General features: G+C 42.2%; 1 long non-coding RNA gene across 1 annotated transcript; it reads left to right on the forward strand.

Annotated features, from left to right (window-relative positions):
* The first annotated feature begins 80 nt into the window (after window positions 1-80).
* On the forward strand, window positions 81-13,531 carry LOC132828299 (uncharacterized). Its single transcript, XR_009646096.1, has 3 exons — window positions 81-320; window positions 8,041-8,140; window positions 13,281-13,531. It is a non-coding gene; the product is annotated as an uncharacterized LOC132828299 (long non-coding RNA).
* Window positions 13,532-18,391: the final 4,860 nt, after the last annotated feature.

The following is an 18,391-nucleotide window of genomic DNA, read 5'->3' on the forward strand; positions in this document are numbered from 1 at the left end:
CCGCCCTTCACTCGCTCTGATTAGACGGAGGACCGCCCGCTGCTCGCCTCTTCCTCCATTGGCGCGAATCAGAACTTGCGCGCCGCAAACATGTTAAGGATAGAATGAAGAAATCCTCATAACAAGGGAAGTCAGAGCCTTTATGATGCCGTGAAAGCGGTTCTACTCTTGGACCGAAAGGCTTGGGTTCAATGCTCATCTGCTAAGTTGTGTAGTAACATCTCTGAACAGCTTCATTAGAAAGACAGAGGAAGTCAGGATATGCATACAATATGTTACAGATCCGTCGGAAGCCAGAAGAGTTTAAACACCAGCAGAAGGTAACTAAAAAAAAGCCAAGAATAAACTAGCTACTAACGCAACATAATGTGGAAAATACATTTTTACATATATAAAGAAATAAGACTAAACATTGGACAGTTGGAAAATGAGGCTGGAGAAGTAGTAATGGGGAAAAAATGGCAGAGGAACTAAACGATGACTTTGAGTAAGTTTTCATGGTGAAAGCATAGCAGAACTTCAAGAAAGTCTGGTGAGTTTAGGGACCATCATGAAGGAGAAGGTGAATAAATTACATGGACTATACCCCAGGATTCTGAAGGAGGCAGCTGAGAAGATTTTAGGGGCATTGGTTGCGATCTTTCAGGCATCACTAGAGTAAAGGATGGTTTCAGAAAACTGAAAAACTGCTAATGTAATTTCTGTTTAAGAGGGAGAAGGAAGTTTCAGGCAGATTAGCCTGACCTCAGTTGGTACGATTTTAGACTTCATGATTAAGGATGATATTGTGGGGATTTAGAGGTGCATGATAAAATAGGGATGAATTGACCTGTCTTCAGCATGGGGAGATCATGCCTGACAAATTTATTAGAATTCTTTGAATAATTAACAGGTAAGTTAGACAAAGGAGATCAAGTGGATGCCATCTATTTGGGTTTTCAGAAGGCCTTAGACAAAGTGCTGCATAGGAAGCTGCTAAATAAGACCAAAGCCGATAGTGTTAGGGACAAAGTATTGGAATGGATAGAGTAATGGCTGATTACTAAAGGCAGAGATTTTGGATAAATGGGTCTTTTTCCTATTGGCATTGAGCGATGTAGAGTGATCTATAACAGTCATTGTTGGACCATAATCATTTATATTATACCCTAATGATCTGGACAAAGGAATGGGGGGCATCAGGCAAAGATGTGTCAGATGCATTAAATGTGAAAGAATGAGATTTCGCACTTTGGCAGGAAGAATAGAAGCATGGTCTATTTCTAAATGGGGGAAAAGGCTTCAGGAATCTGAAGCAGAAAGGGACTTGGAAGTCTGAGTTCAAGACTCTCAAGGTTAACATATACATGTAGTTAACTGTTAGGAAGGCAAATGCAAAGTTAGCATTCATTTCAAGAGGGCTAGATAGAATAGCAGACATATACAGCTAATGCTGTACAAGGCTGCAGTCAGACTACATTTGGAATATTGTGAGCATTTTTGGGACCAGTATATAAGGAAAGATGTGTTGGCATTGGAGATTTACAAGAATGGTCTCACTGATGAAGGGACTGTCATATGCAGAGCAATGAAAGAATCATGCAGTCAGACTTGTACAATAAAACAGACCCTTTGGTCCAATTTGTCTATGCCAATCAGATAGCCTAAATTAATTTAGTCCCATTTGCCAGCATTTGCCCCATATCCCTCTAAACCCTTCATACCCACCAAGATGTCTTTTAAATGTTGTAATTATTCCAGCCTCCACCACTTCCTTTTGCAGCTCTTGCATACACACACTACCCTCAGCATGAAATAGCTGCCTCTTAGGTCCCTTTTAAACCTTGCCGCTCTCACTTTAAACCTATGCCATCTAGTGTTGGACTCCCCTACAGTGGGGAAAAAGATCTTCAACATTCACCCTCTCCTTGTCCCACCTGATTTTACAAATGTCTGTAAGGTCACCACACAAAGTCTGATGCTGCAGGGAGAATAACCCCAGTCTATTCAAACCATCCAGCCCAGACACATGTGCTGGGCGATTCTATCCTTGTCGCGGTTGGAGTGGTGGGGTTCAAGGGCAGAGGTGTGGTAAGTTGAGAAGATGCACTGGTGGTTCTTGAAGTAGGAGATCATCTGAGATGTCCTGAAATGGAATTGCTCATCCTGGGAGCAGATACGGTGGAGGCAGAGGAATTGAGAGTAAGGAATCGCATTTTTGCAGGAGGGTGGGTGGGAGGAGGTGTACTCTAAGTAGCTGTGTGAGTCAGTGGGTTTGAAGTAGATGTCCGTATGGAGTTGTATGAGGATGACATTAGGGGAAATTAAATATCTCAGAGATTTGTGAGGCTGGAGGGGATTAGAGATAGGGAAATGTGGGATTGTGTTCAAATACCAACCAGAATTGGTGAGTTGCAAAAATAACCTCTTCTATTCATTCGGGAGCACAGGTTTGAGGCAGCCATAGAATCCTGAAATACAGTTCGTACAAGAGCCCCTTTCTACACAGTTCTTAGATATATTAAAATTCTATTACTGTGGTGTAACATTGTTTTATTTATAGTACACAAAGGTTTGAAGGGCTTCTGTCCTAGGAGACAGGGAATGCATTAAAACAGGTGAAATGCTAGCTGCTATTTCTGAATAGATTAAGAATGTCTGTATAGTCTGCCTGCATAATTAAGAGATGTTAGTCATTGAGTCACAGAGATGTACAGCACGGAAACAGACCCTTCGGTCTAACTCATCCATGCCAACCAGATATTCTAACCTAATCTAGTCCCATTTGCCAGCACTTGGCCCATATCCCTGTAAAACCTTCCTATTCATATATCCATCCAGATGTCTTTTAAATGTTGCAATTGTACCAGCCTCCAGCACTTCCTTTGGCAGCTCATTCCATTCACACACCACACTCTGTATGAAAACGTTGCCACATAGGTCTCTTTTTTTTATCTTTACCCTCTCACCTCCAACCTATACCCTTTGTTTCTGGAGTCCTCCACCCCAGGGAAAAGACCTTGTCTATTTATCCTGTCTATGCTCCTCTGATGCTCCTGGGAAAGCAGCTCCAGCCTATTCAGCCTCTCCCTGTAGTTCAGATCCTCCAACCCTAGCAATATCCTTGTAAATCTTTTCTGAACCCTTTCAAATTTCAAAATATCCTTCCAATAGGAAGGAGACCAGAATTGCATACAATATTCCAAAAGTGGCCTAACCAATGCCCTGTGCAGCTGCAACATGACCTCCCAATTCCTATACTCAATATTCTGACCAATAAAAGAAAGCATACCAAAGACCTTCTTCACTAACCTATCTACCTGCGACTTCACTTTCAAGGAGCTATGAACCTGCACTCCAAGGTCTCTTTGTTCAGCAACAATCCAGAGGACCTTCACCATTAAGTTATAAGTCCTGCTCTGATTTGTTTTTCCGAAATGCAGCACCTCGCATTTATCTAAATAAAACTTTATCTGCCACTCCTCAACCCATTGACTCATCTGATCAAGATCCCACTGTACTCTGCGGTAACCTTCTTCACTGTTCACTATACCTCCAGTTTTAGTGTCATCTGCAAACTTACTAACCATATTTCCTATGTTCATATCCAAATCCTTTACATAAATGATGAAAAAAAGTGGACCCAGCACCAATCCTTTTGGCACTTCACTGATCACAGGCCTCCTGTCTGAAACACAACCCTCCAGCACCACCCTCTATCTTCTACCAGTTCTGTATCCAAATGAGTTGTTCTCCCTGTATTCCATGAGATCTAACCTTGCTGACCTTACTGAAGTCCATATAAATCACGTTCACCTCTCTATCCTCATGAATCCTCTTAGTTACTTCTTCAAAAAACTCACATTCATGAGACCTGATTTTCCATGTGCAAAGCCATGCTGACCTTGTCTCAGTGACAACCCTCAAGTTAATAAGTGTTGTTAAAAATGCGAGGCCTGGATTTGCTCTAAATAAGTTAAACATTATACCTGTACTTAATAAAAGAATAAAGGATATTAAACTGATTACTACAGCTGGGTTGTGAAATTTGTTTACTATTTGCATTCATTTAGGTTTCATTCATTTATGCACTTTCATGGAATCACTGTTTTGTCAATTAATTTCTTCAAGGGATAATGACCCAGTTAAAAGGTATGTAACAGGTGCATATTAATTAGGGAATCTATTCAGGTCCAAGAGATAATTGGTAAGGGCTGATTAATATTATAATGTTTCATGGAGACTTGATAGCGATGCTATTGTTGTGTATGCGACACTTATTCAGAGGTAAACACTGCTTGTAGCAATGGCTGATAAGGTGTGAAAATGCAGTAATGAGTTTGAAATGGTTGTTTTGATTAGAAAGGGTTGTTTTAAATTTGATCAATCTTATGATAGTAAAGTATACTACAGAACTGTGGTTTTATCAATTAATGAAACAATGTTATAGTAGGGATTCCTGAATGATTAAAATGAGAATGCAGTGTTCATTTGTGAGTGGGTTAGCAAAGCAGTTATGAATGAATGAATGGGAACCAGGTATGAATGAATATAGTGAGCTAGTGATTGAATTAATAAAGATAACTTAAAACATACTATCTCTCAGACCCACTTTTTGATTCTGCTGAGAACTTTCGAAGGGAATCTTTACAATTCTTATCCTAGTTTATATGCTTTTAACAGTTTGGCAACAACACTTTACAAAAAGAAAACATGCACAGTTAGAAGAACGATAACAAACTTCATGATGGTCAGTCAACTCTGTTCCCACTGTATTGTGAGATGCCTGTTTTGATGTGGGAGGCATGAATCCAGACCTCCTTCCCTTGGACGTAGACAGCTGACTGGGTGATCCTTCCCACTTCGTACCTCAGGGTTCCTAGACCCTTTTGACAAGAACCCACTCACCTGGTACGGTGTTTGACCTCTCTGCAGTTGATCTTTCCAGGCAGCTGCTACCTATGAGCAAGCAGAGTTCAGAGCAGTGTTTAATATCTGACAATACGACAATAGGGCATCACTCATAAGATGACAGTCTGCAACATAGCAGGAGTCTGTGTAAAGGTTGGCAGCCTGATCCTCTGCAGTTCTATAGGCGTCAGAGCCTATAATTCTGTTAGCTGTGCAAGTGCTGCAGGGGTAGGTTTCCTGATGTCGTGACAGTGGTAGATTAGATTAGATTACTTACAGTGTGGAAACAGGCCCTTCGGCCCAACAAGTCCACACCGACCCGCCGAAGTGCAACCCACCCATACCCTTACATTTACCCCTTACCTAACACTGCGGGCAATTTAGCATGGCCAATTCACCTGACCTGCACATCTTTGGACTGTGGGAGGAAACCGGAGCACCCGGAGGAAACCCACGCAGACACAGGGAGAACGTGCAAACTCCACACAGTCAGTCGCCTGAGTCGGGAATTGAACCCGACTCAGCAGTGCTAACCACTGTGCCACCGTGCCGCCCATGGTGAATATCTTGTCAGAGGATAGGTGGTCCTGATGAAGGGTCCCTGCGAAACGTCTATCTTCCTGCTTCTCGGATGCTGCCTGACTGCTGCGCTTTTCCAGCACCTCTCCAATCTTGAATCTGAATGTCTTGTCAGTCCATCTGGTTTTCCTATGATCTATAGTTAATATCCATTCACTTTTGCATGGGCCACACTGGGCTGTTAGAGATAGTATGGGGTTTTATTAAAGTCCCTTTCTCCTGTTTAGTACAAGGTGGAGATGTTCTTGTAAAAGTCAGGATTCCATTTTCAGTAACTCAGTCGTCCTTGTTTTTAGCCCAAATGGGGTGATTTTTAAATTCTTCCCTGTCCATCATTGAAATGTAAAGATGAATTCAGCTGGGTGAGGATATCCTTCCTGAGGAGCAGCTGGGCTATAGGTCCTACCTATATACAGGTTACAAACTCATAGGGGCTGAATTCAAGGTGTGTGGGTTTGGTCCTTTTCATTTCGATCCTGTCAGCTCCTGCTCACTGAGCTATCCTCACTGTCCCAGCTAGTGGAAGTTTGGTTTCATACCTGTGCAATAGGCACATTAATTCTGCTCCTGGGTCCAAAAGGCAGTCAATGTCCAGGTCGCCTGCTGCAGTCTGCCTTTCCTCTGCTGGAATAAAGCCAGTTGGAGCATAGAAGGGCACTGGGTGGGCTCCTTCAGGTTTTTTTTGTCATTTTTAGCAACTTCTGCTGCTACTGGGTAGTTTTTTTTTAGACTATTCTCGGCAATTGGTCTTACTCCGAGCTACCGGGGACGTGTCTTCCTCAAAGCTTATTAGGAGGCTTCTCCCTTTTCCTTTTTGCCTGCACCTACTGGCCCAGTGGCTTTCCTTCTCACAGAAGTGACACTTCCCTGGGTGTTTGTCTTGCGTCTTCCCAGGATTACTGGGGATCTGTTGCACTTGTGCTGCCTGAAGGGCTCACAAGTTGACACTTTTTTTAATTTCAAAAATATACTTTATTCATAAAATATTTTGATGATCTGTATAATTTGTGGTGCCACTCATAGGCACACCTTGCATTTCTTTACATACAGAGATCAGAATTAATCATTTGTATATACAGGTCTGTACATTTATCATCCATATATTTAGCTGAGGCTTCAGCAGAGCCCACTTACTGAGTGGGCCCCCTGTTCTTCTTTGGCAGGCAGACATTACACGGTAGTCTTTCCCCACCCGCTTGGTGGCAGCTGCCCCAAGCTTCAGCGCATCCCTCAACACATAGTCCTGGACCTTGGAATGTGACAGTCTGCAACACTCAGTCAGGGCCATCTCCTTTAGCTGGAAGATCAACAGGTTTCGGACAGACCAAAGAGCACCTTTGACTGAGTTGATGATCCTCCAGGCACAGTTGATGTTTGTCTCAGTGTGCGTCCCGGGGAACAGACCATATAGCACGGAGTCCCGCATCACGGAGCTGCTCAAGACGCACCTCTATAAACACCACTGCATTCTTCTCCAGACTTCCTTTGCATAGGTACATTCCAGAAGGAGGTGTGTGACAGTCTCGTCCCCTCCACAACTGCTTCGGGGGCAGCGTGCGGTGCGGCTGAGAGTCCAGGGTTGCATAAAGGATCTCACAGGCAGAGCCTGATATAGTCCTCAGTAGCACATAAACTCTCCCTAAACTCCCACATCTGACAAGAGCAGCATATCACTCTACTAAGGGCCATTTTTGCTTCTTCCAATCTGCAGACCCAGAAAATAGCACGGTGTTTCCCTCTACAAAACACTGCTCCAGGTTAAAAATACTTCTGGCTCATATTTTTAAGTTTAATCAAGAGACATATCTCAATAAAACATATAATCAAGAAAGAATGCACTCTGTTCACTCCAGCAGACTGAGAGCAAGGCCCCAAGGCCACACTTATTACTATTCACTTATCTGTCTCTGTGCTGTGACCTCTCCCAAACAGGTTGTGAATTTCACTGTTAATTTTCCCAGATGCACTCCTGTGTCCCAGCGATACATGAATTCAACAGCAAAGGAAGTAACTGAGCAGATTCACTTCTGTGTCAGTTAGCAGTGCGGGGTTTTTTCTCTCTCTCTTTTGCACTGACCTCACCATGTGCTGCCTTTATCTGTTTCTCTCCCTGTAAAAGTGCTGCTGTTTTGACTTTTTTCTTCAAAGTTCCAAAACGATACAACAGCAAATAAAACAGTAATTGTTGCTCCTGGAATTTGAGGAAATCACCTCCAACACCTAAAATACCTCAAAAAAGGAGCAGCTGTTAAAACTAGAAATTTCTCCCATCCTTTATCTTAGATTACCCAGAATCCTTGAGCCTGACCCAGAATCCAACCACTTTCTCTATCTTCATTTTCCTGTTTTAACTGCTTTCACTGCTAGAGACCCTGTGTTTCCTAAGGCCAATAGCTTTATAGAATCATAGAACATTACAGTGTAGTACATGCTCTTCGGTCCTCGATGTTGTGCCGACCTGTGAAACCAATCTAAAGCTCGTCTAACTGACACTATTCCATTATCATCCATATGTTTATACAATGACCACTTAAGTGCCCTTAATCCTGTTGAATCTACATTGTTTTTCAGAATCACTTCCTGGATGTCTCAAGTGGAGGGATGAAACTGACAGGACTGTTATCTCATCCTTCAGCTTCTTGGTCTGCTTTTCAAGCTCCTGACTTTTAAGGTGAGCTTGTTTCTATTTTGATTTTTCTTTCTGCTGCTGTTGATATCTTGCTTTTAATTGCTGTTTAGGTTGGGTTACTTCATGATCGTGTGCTGATCGGGACATGACTTCATTTCTCCAGTGAAATTGTCCCATTAGTGCAAGAGACCATTTAGTTCTGTTTTTATTTTTCTGTCGAGTTATTTTTCCCAGACCCGTATCCTGTCATTTAGGGTCCACTGTCCTTGGGGTATATTTTCCTTCTGCCCGATTTCACTTAGGGTCTTCTCTAACAAGAACTATATCTCAAGGTGGTTCTGCAACTGCTACAGCATTTTTTCCTCAGTAATGTCAGGAGGGTCACGCCTGCCTCCAGATGTTGGAGGAAGTTTCCCAGGGTCACTCATGATCAGCAATTTCCTGCTGTGGATAATTCCCTGCCATAGGCTATGTTTGCCGGTTTGGGGTCCAGATGCGGGAGATTTGAGATAGAACAGATAACTTAAGGCAGGAATTGAAGGCAAGAATTCAGAGAACTAGGGTGATAGCTTAGAGTGAGAACAAACAGATTGTTATCTCTGGTTACCTGTGCCATGTGCTAGTGAGGTGAGGAACAGGAACAGAGTGGAGTTGAACACATGGCTACGGGGATGATGCAGGAGGGAGGGATTCAGCTATCTGGATAATTGGGGTTCATTCTGGAGTAGGTGGGACCTCTACAAATAGGATTGTCTACACCTGAACCAGGGGGTTACCAACATCCTGGGGAGAAATTTACTAATGTTCTTTGGGATGGTTAAAACTAGATCAGCAGGGGAATGTGAACCAGAATTGTAGCTCCAGTGTACAGGAGGTTGAGAGTAATGAGATCATGAATAAGGCTTCATGGTCACAAGAGTGTACCGGCAAGCGGGAAGCTGGTTTGAAGTGTGTGTACTTCAACACCAGGAGTATCCGGACTAAGGTGGGTGAACTTGCAGCATGGGTTGATACCTGGGACTTCGATGTTGTGGCCATTTCAGAGACATGGAAGGAGCAGGGACAGGAATGATAGTTACAGGTTTCACTATTTAGATGTTTCAATAAGAACAGGGGGAGTGATGTGGCATTGTTAGTTAAGTACAGTATTACGGTGCCAGAAAGGACGTTTGATGAGGACTCATCTACTGAGGTAGTATAAGCTGAGGTTAGAAACAGAAAAGGAGAGGTGACTCTGTTGGGAGTTTTCGATATGCCTCCGAAAAGCTATAGAGATGTAAAGATAAGGATTGCAAGTATGATTCTGAATAGGAGTGAAAGTAACAGAGTAGTTGTTATGGGGGATTTTAACTTTCCAAATATTGACTGGGAACTCTGTAGTTTGAGTATTTTAGATGGTTCAGTTTTTGTCCAATGTGTGCAGGAGGGTTTCCTTACACAGTATGTAGCTAAACCAACAAGGGCTGAGGTCACATGGGATTTGGTACTGAGTAATAAACCAGGTCAGGTATTAGATTAGATTAGGTTAGATTAGATTACTTACAGTGTGGAAACAGGCCCTTCGGCCCAACAAGTCCACACCGACCCGCCGAAGCGCAACCCACCCATACCCCTTCCCCTACATATACCCCTTACCTAACACTATGGGCAATTTAGCATGGCCAATTCACCTGAATCGCACATCTTTGGATTGTGGGAGGAAACCGGAGCACTCGGAGGAAACCCACGCAGACACGGGGAGAACGTGTAAACTCCACACAGTCAGTCGCCTGAGTCGGGAATTGAACCCGGGTCTCAGGCGCTGTGAGGCAGCAGTGCTAACCACTGTGCCACCGTGCCGCCTCCAAATTAGATTTGGAGGTAGGTGAGCACTTTGATGATAGTGATTGCAATTTGGTTAAGTTTAATTTAGTGATGGAAAGTGATAGGTATATACCGCAGGCCAAGGGTTACAGCTGGGAGAAACGCAATTATGATGTGATTAGGCAAGATTTAGGATGCATAGGATGGGGAAGGAAATTGTAGGGGATGGGCAAAATTGAAATGTAGAGCTTATTCAAAGAACAGCTACTGCATGTCCTTGATAAGTATGTACTTGTCAGGCAGGGAGGAAGTGGTCGAGCAAGGGAGCCGTAGTTTACAAAAGAAATTGAACCTCTTGTCAAGAGGAAGAAGAAGGCTTATTTAAGATGAAACGTGAAGGCTCAGTTAGGATGTTTGAGAGTTACATTTCACCAGGAAGGATCGAAAGAGAGAGAGCTAAGAAGAGCCAGGAGAGAACATAACAAGTCTTTGGCAGTTAGTATCAAGGAAACCCTAAATTTTTCTATAGATATGCCAGGAATACAAGAATGACTAGAGTAAGATTAGAGCCAGTCACGGACAGTAGAGGAAGTTGTGGGTGGAGGCCGAGACGATAGAAGAAATGCTAAATGAATATGGAAAAATGGTAATGTTGTTGAGGAGATTACTGAGATACTCGCTGAGACTAGACAGGATTAAGGTTCATAAGAAGGAGGTATTAGCAATTCTGGAAAGTATGAAAATAAGTAAGTCCTCTGGGCCAGATGGGATTTATCCTAGGATTCTATGGGAAGTTAGGGAGGAGATTGCAGAACCTTTAGCTTGGATCTTTGTCGTCATTGTCTACAGAAATAGTGCTTGAAGAGTGGAGGATGGCAAATGTTCCCTTGTTCAAAAAGGGAAGTCAGGGCAACTCTGGTAATTATAGAGCGGTGAGCCTTACTTAGTTGTGGGTAAAGTGTTGGAAAGGATTATAAGAGAGAAGATTTATAATCATTGTGAAAATAATCATTTGATTAGGGATAATGAACAGTTTTGTGAAGGGTAGGTCATGCCTCACAAATTTTTTGAGTTCTTTGAGAAGGTGAGCAAACAGGTGGATGAGGGTAAAGCAGTTGATGTGGTGTATATGGATTTCTCTAAAGTATTTGATAAGATTCCCCATAGGAGGCTATTGCAGAAAATACGGAGGCATGAGATTGAGGAAAAATTAGTGCTTTGGATCAGAAATTGGCTAGCTGAACAAAGACAAAGGATAATGGTTGATGGGAAATGTTCATCCTGGAGTTCGGTTACTCATGGTGTACTGCAAGGACCTGTTTTGGGGCCTCTGATGTTTGTCATTTTTATAAATGACCTGGATGAGAGCATAGAAGGATGGGTCAGTAAATTTACCGATGACACTAAGGTCAGTGGAGTTGTGGACAATGCCAAAGAATGTTGCAAATTACAGAGGGACGCACATAATCTGCACAGCTGGGCTGAGAGGTGGTGAATATAGTTTAATTTGGGAAAGTGTGAGCTGATTCACTTTGGAAAGAGTAACAGGAACTGGGTTAATGGTAAAATTTTTGGTAGTGTGAATGAGCAGAGAGATCTTGGCATCCATGTAGATAGATTCCTGAAAGTTGCCAACCAGGTTGATAGGGTTATTAAGAAGGCATACAGTGTGTCATCTTTTATTGACAGAGAGATTGAGTTTCAGAGCCACAAGGCCATGTTGCAGCAGTACAAACTCTGGTGCAATTGCATTTGGATGTTGCGTACAGTTCTGATCACTGCATTATTGGAAGCATTGGAAAGGGTGCAGAGGAGATTTACCAGGATGTTGCCTGGTATGGAGGGAAGGTTCTGGCTGTAAGTTTGCACACTGAGCTGGAAGGTTCTTTTTCAGATGTTTCATCACCATACTAGGCAACATCTTCAGTGAGCCTCCAAATGAAGCACTGGTAGTGTAGCCTGCTTTCTATTTATATGTTTGGGTTTCCTTGGGTTGGTGATGGCATTTCCTGTGGTGACATTATTTCCTATAGTGACGTCATTTCCTGTTCTTTTTCTCAGGTGGTGGTAAATGGGATCCAAGTCAATATGTTTGTTGATAGAGTTTTGGTTGGAATGCCATGCGTGTCTCTGTTTGGCTTCTCCTAGGATGGATTTGTTGCCCCAGTTGAAGTGGTGTTCTTCCTCATCTGCATGTAAGGATAATAGTGAGAGTGAGTCATGTCTTTTTGTGGCTAGTTGATGCTCATCTTTCCTGGTGGTTAGTTTTCTGCCTATTTGTCCAATGTAGTGTTTCTTACAGTTCTTGCAAGGTATTTTGTCGATAACATTAGTTTTACTTGTTGTCTGAGTTGTCTGGCAGTCATTCCCAAGATGTTTTTGATGTAGGGGAGAGTGGCTAGGGTTTCTGGATATGTGTTTGCCTGCTTATTTGAGTTTGTTACTCAGAAATTGGCAGACTGTGTTCATTGGATACCCGATCCTTTTGAATACACTGTATTGGTGATTTTCCTCTGCTCTGTGTAATTCCTCTGTGCTGCAGTGTGCGTTGAAATAATGTTCTAATGCAGCTTCATTGGTGGATGTTGGGATGATTGCTCCTGTAGTTCACTATTTGACTTGTGTGTGTTGTATTTCTTTTGATGCCGGTTTGAAGTTCCCCATTGGCTGCTCACTCTACTATGACATCTTATAATGGCAGTTTGTTGTTCTTTTCCTCCTATTTAGTGCATTTTATGCCAGTAAGGGTATTATTGATGGCCTTTAATGTTTCTTCTAATTTGAACCAAAATTCACAAGCCAAAGCCCCCCTCACATCCAAAGTTTCTCTACCTGGAACACCATCAGACAGATTGGCCAAGGAGCTACACCAAAGACTAAAACACTTAGTAGAAGACTCACGCCACTCCATCCACTCCATCTAAGAATTCCTGAAGACCATCAAAGACACTAAGATTGAAGAGGATGAAATAATGGTCTCCTTTTATATAACCTGTTCACATCCATCAACATCAACCTGGTAAAGGAAACACTGACTACACTGTTAGAAGACCCAAAGATACATACATCAAACATCACCAACTTCATCAGCAAAGACATTATCGTCAAGCCAGTGGCCCTATGCCTTACCACCCACTTCATCTTCAACAAAACCTACAGACAAACCAACAGAAAAGCTATGGGATCTCTGATATAGGCAGAGGCAGTAATGCTGAGCCTCGAGCAAACAGCTCTGCCAACCAACCAACCCAAACTTTGGGTTTGCTATGTGGATGACACCTTTGTCATCACTAAACAAAACAAATTACATACAACATCGAGGGCTGATGGGCCTGTACTGTACAGTAATGTTCTATGTTCTTCTATTAACTCATGTAAGGTTTGGGATCGCGTTCGAGATTGGATATCAACTCTAAGAAGGAAGCTTCTTACCTCAAAGAACTGTCAGTGACTGGTCAATTTAGACGTTGTTCCCAATGATCCTGCCTGACTACGCCAGGTTGTGAGATAGTGTTCAAATACCGACAAGAATCGGTGAGTGGAGAAAACACCCTCTGTTATTCAGTAGCACAGCACAAGTTCGGGGCGGCAATAAAATCCAGAAATACAGTTCTTACAAGAGCCCCTTTATGCACAGTTTTTAAATATATTATATTTCCATTACTATGGTATAACACTTTTATTTATAATGCACAAAGATTTGAAGAGCTTCTGTCCTAGAAGACAGGAAATGTGTTAAATCATGGTGAATCCTGGCTGCTATTTCTGATTGGATTAAGAGTGTCTGACCAGTCTGACTGCATAATTAAGGGGTTAGTCCTTTTGTCTTTCAAGTTAAATAAATGTTAATAAAAATACCAGGCCTATATGTTCTAAATAAGTTAAAAGTTATACTTGTCCTTCATAAAAGAATTATGAATATTAAATGGATTACTGCAACTGGGTTGTGAGATTTGTTTACTATTTGCCAATATGAGTTTCATTCATTTGTGCAATTTCATGGAAGTGCTGTTTGGTCAGTTAGTTTCTTAAAGGGATAATGGCCCTGTTAAAAGGTATTTAACAGGTACATACTAATTGGGGAATCCAGGAGGTAGTTGGTAAGGGCTGATTAATATTATATTTTGTGGAGACTTGATGGCGATGGTATTGTTGTGTGTGCTACACTTATTCAGAGGTAAACACTGCTTGTAGCAAGGGCTGATAAGGTGCGAAAATGCAGTAATGGGTTTGAAAGGATTGTTATGATTAGAAAGGGTTGTTTTGCATTTGATCTATTTTACAGTTGTAAAATATTCTATAGAACTGTGGTTTTATGAATGAATGAAACCATGTTATAGTAGGGAGTTACGAATGAATGAAACGAGAATGTGTTGTTTGTTTGTGAGTGAAGTAGTAAAGAAGTTATAAATGAATGAATGGGAACCCAGTAGAGGTTACAGAGGTAGAGAGAATTTTGAGGCTGAAGATATTACAGAGAAAGCAACTTTTGTCAGGGATGGAGGAGATTAGAGTTAGAAAGGTTTGTGAAGCTTGATGGGATTACAGAGTTGGGGACGGTTGTAAGGCTCCAGGAGATTATTGTCCAAACAACACTGATGTACTTACAGCACATGGACAAAGCAATTCAAGCTGGCAGTTCACCACCACTTTCTCCAAGGCAAAAACCACACCCCATGAATAAATAAAAATAAAGATGGGTTTCTATGTTGTGGAGAGGTAACAGAAGGTCAGACAATTCTGTTGGAGCTGAGAAGGTTAAGCAGTGATTTTGTCAGGGTGTGGATTTATGTGCAGTATAATTCATTTGCAGAGAGAAAGAGAGAAATTATTAACTTTGCCACAATGTTTGGTGACCGTGGAAGACAACTTTTATAGTCACAGCACGGGAACAGACCCTTTGACCCACCTCAGTCATGCTGACCAGGTTTTCAAAACTGAATTTCCCTGCATTTGGCCCTGTTCCTCTGTTTATCTGTCCAAATATCTTTTAAATGTTGTATAATACCCCTACCACTTCCTCTGGCAGCTTCCTCCAAGTATATACCACATTCTGTGAAAATTGATTGCCCCTCAGGTCCCTTTTAAATCTTTTTCATCTCAACCTAAACTGATAGTCTTTAGTTTTGGACTCCCCTTTACTTTGAGGTAAAGACCCTGGCGACTCACCTTATCTATGCCCCTCGTGATTTCATAAATCTCGATAACATCATCCCTCAGCCTCGATGATCCGGGGATGAAAATTCCAAGTAGATTGGGTTGGAAGATTAAAAGGTAAGATGGCAAATGAGCAACAGCAGATGTGTAAGGAGTAACTCAATTCCTCACAATTAAACTATATCCCAGTGAGGAAGAAAGAGATGGGGAGTTGGGGGGTGGGGAGTAAAAAAAAATCCATGATCAAACAAGGAGGTCAAGGACAATATGAAGTCAAAAACTAAGGTCTGCCATCTTGCAAAGGCCAGTGGCGGGCTGGAAGATTGGGAAACTTTCAAACATAAACAAATGGATATGAAAAAATTAATACAAAGATCTAAGGTAAATTATAAAAGAAAACTAGCACAAAACATCAAAAAGGATAGCAAAATAGTCAGAGGGAAACTGAGAAACAAACTTGTAAGGAGATCTCAGCTATCTGTAAGAATAATAGTGTAGTTATGGTAGGGGATTTTAACTTTCCAAATGTAGACTGGGACTGCCATAGTGTTAAGGGTTTAGATTACTTAGTGTGGAAACAGACCCTTCGGTCCAACAAGTCCATACCGACCCTCCGAAGAGCAACCCACCCAGACTTATTCCCCTACATTTACCCCTTCACCTAACACTACGGGCAATTTAGCATGGCCAATTCACCTAACCTGCACATTTTTGGAATGTTGGAGGAAACCAGAGCACCTGGAAGAAACCCACGCAGACACGGAGAGAATGTACAAACTCCACACAGACAGTTGCCTGAGATGTGAATTGAACCCGGGTCTCTGCCACTGTGAGGCAGCAGTGCTAACCACTGTGCCACCGTGATGGAGAGGAATTTGTTAACTGTGTTCAAGACAATTTTCTGATTCAGTATGTAAATGTACCTAATAGAGAAGGTGCAAAACTTGACCTACTCTTGGGAAATAAGGCAGGGCAGGTGACTAGGTGTCAGTGAGGGAGCACTTTGGCGCCAGCGACCATAATTCTATTCGATTTAAAATAATGATTGAAAAGGATAGACTAGATCTAAAAGTTGAAGTTATAAATTGGAGTAAGACCAATTTTGATGGTATTAGGCAAGAACTTTCGAAAGCTGATTGGGGGCAGATGTGCGCAGGTAAAGAGACAGATGGAAAATTGGAAGTCTTCAGAAATGAGATAACAAGAATCCAGAGAAAGTATATTCCTGTTAGGGTGAAAGGAAAGTCTGGTAGGTATAGGGAATATTAGATGACTAAAGAAATTGAGGGTTTGGTTAAGAAAAAGAAGGAAGGATATGTAAGGTATAGACAGGATAGATTGAGTGAATCCTTAGAAGAGTATAAAAGAAGTAGGAGTATACTTGAGAGGGAAATCAGGAAGGGGACATGAGATAGCTTTGGCAAATAGAATTAAGGAGAATCCAATGGGTTTTTACAAATACATTAAGGACAAAAGAGTAACTAGGGAGAGAATAAGGCCCATCAAAGATCAGCAAGGCGACCTTTGTGTGAAGCTGCAGAAAGTGGTGGAGATACTAAATGAGTATTTTGCATCAGTATTTACTGTGGAAAAGGATATGGAAGATATAGACTGTAGAGAAATAGATGGTGACATCTTGCAAAATGTTCATATTACAGAGCAAAAAGTGCTGGATGTCTTGAAATGGATAAAGGTGGATAAATTCCCAGGACCTGATTAGGTATACCCTAGAACTCTGTGGAAAGCTAGATAAGTGATTGCTGGGTGTATTGCTGAGATATTTGTATCATCAATAGTCACAGGTGAGATGCTGGAAGACTGGAGGTTGTCTAATGTGGTGCCACTGTTTAAGAAGGGCGGTAAAGACAAGCCAGGGAACTATAGACCAGTGAGCCTGACAGCGGTGGTAGGCAAGTTGTTGGAGGGAATCCTGAGGGACAGGATGTAGATGTGTTTGGAAAGGCAAGGACTGATTAGGATAGACAACATGGCTTTATGCGTGGGAAATCATGTCTCACAAACTTGATTGAGTTTTTTGAAGAAGTAACAAAGAAGATTGATGAGGGCAGAACGATAGATGTGATCTATATGAACTTCAGTAAGGCGTTTCACAAGGTTCCCCACGGGAGACTGGGAGCAAGGTTAGATCTCACAGAATAGAGGGAGAACTAGCCATTTGAATGCAGAACTAGCTCGAAGGTAGAAGACAGAGGGTGGTGGTGGAGGGTTGTTTTCAGACTGGAGGCCTGTGACCAGTGAAGTGCCACAAGGATCGGTGCTGGGTCCGCTACTTTTTATCATTTGCATAAATTATTTGGATGCGAGTATAAGAGGTACAGTTAGTAAGTTTGCAGATGACACCAAAATTGGAGGTGTAGTGGACAGCAAAGAGGGTTACCTCAGATTACAACAGGATCTTAACCAGTTGGGCCAATGGGCTGAGAAGTGGCAGATGGATTTTAATTCAGATAAATGCGAGGTGCTGCATTTTGGGAAAGCAAATCTTAGCAGGACTTATACATGTAATGGCAAGATCCTAGGGAGTATAGCTGAACAAAGAAGAGAGGAGGTTCTGAGTAGCCTGGCAGACCTAAACATAGGTAAATATTCAGGATCAGATGAAATATATCGCAGGTTTTTGGGATCAAATAGTAGGGGCGCTTGTAAAAAATGTTAAGTTTCTCTCTGGCCAGAGGAGAGGTGCCAGAGGACTGAAGGAAAGCCAAAGTAGTGCTTTTATTTAAGAAGGAAGCAAGGAATCAATTAAGAAACTATCATCGAGTCAACATTGATGGTCGGGAAACTAATGGAAACAATTCTGATGGATAGAATTAATTTGCATTTGAAGAGGCTGTGACTAATCAGCACAGTCAGCATAAGGCATAAAACATAGAACTGTACAGTACAGGAACAGGGCCTTCAGCGCATGATGTTGTGCCGAACATGATCCCAAATGAAACTAATCATTTTTACCTGTCCTTGGTCTATATCTGTCCATCTTTGCATGTTCACATGCTTTGGACCCGAGGGTCTGTTTCCATGCTGTACATCCCGCCTCAGGCGACTGACTGTGTGGAGTTTGACATTCTCCCTGTGTCTGTGTGGGTTTCCTCCAGGGGCTCCGGTTTCCTCCCACAGTCCAAAAATGTGCAGGTTAGGTAAATTCGCCGTGCTAAATTGCCCATAGTGTTAGGTGAAGGGGTAAAGTAGGGGAATGGGTCTGGGTGGGTTACGCTTTGGCAGGTCGGTGTGGACTTGTTGGGCCAAAGGGCCTGTTTCCACACTGTAAGTAATCTAATCTAATCTAATATCTATGACTCTGTCTAGAAGTGT

This window comes from Hemiscyllium ocellatum, chromosome 26 (assembly GCF_020745735.1).
Source record: "Hemiscyllium ocellatum isolate sHemOce1 chromosome 26, sHemOce1.pat.X.cur, whole genome shotgun sequence".
Classification (NCBI taxonomy): domain Eukaryota; kingdom Metazoa; phylum Chordata; class Chondrichthyes; order Orectolobiformes; family Hemiscylliidae; genus Hemiscyllium; species Hemiscyllium ocellatum.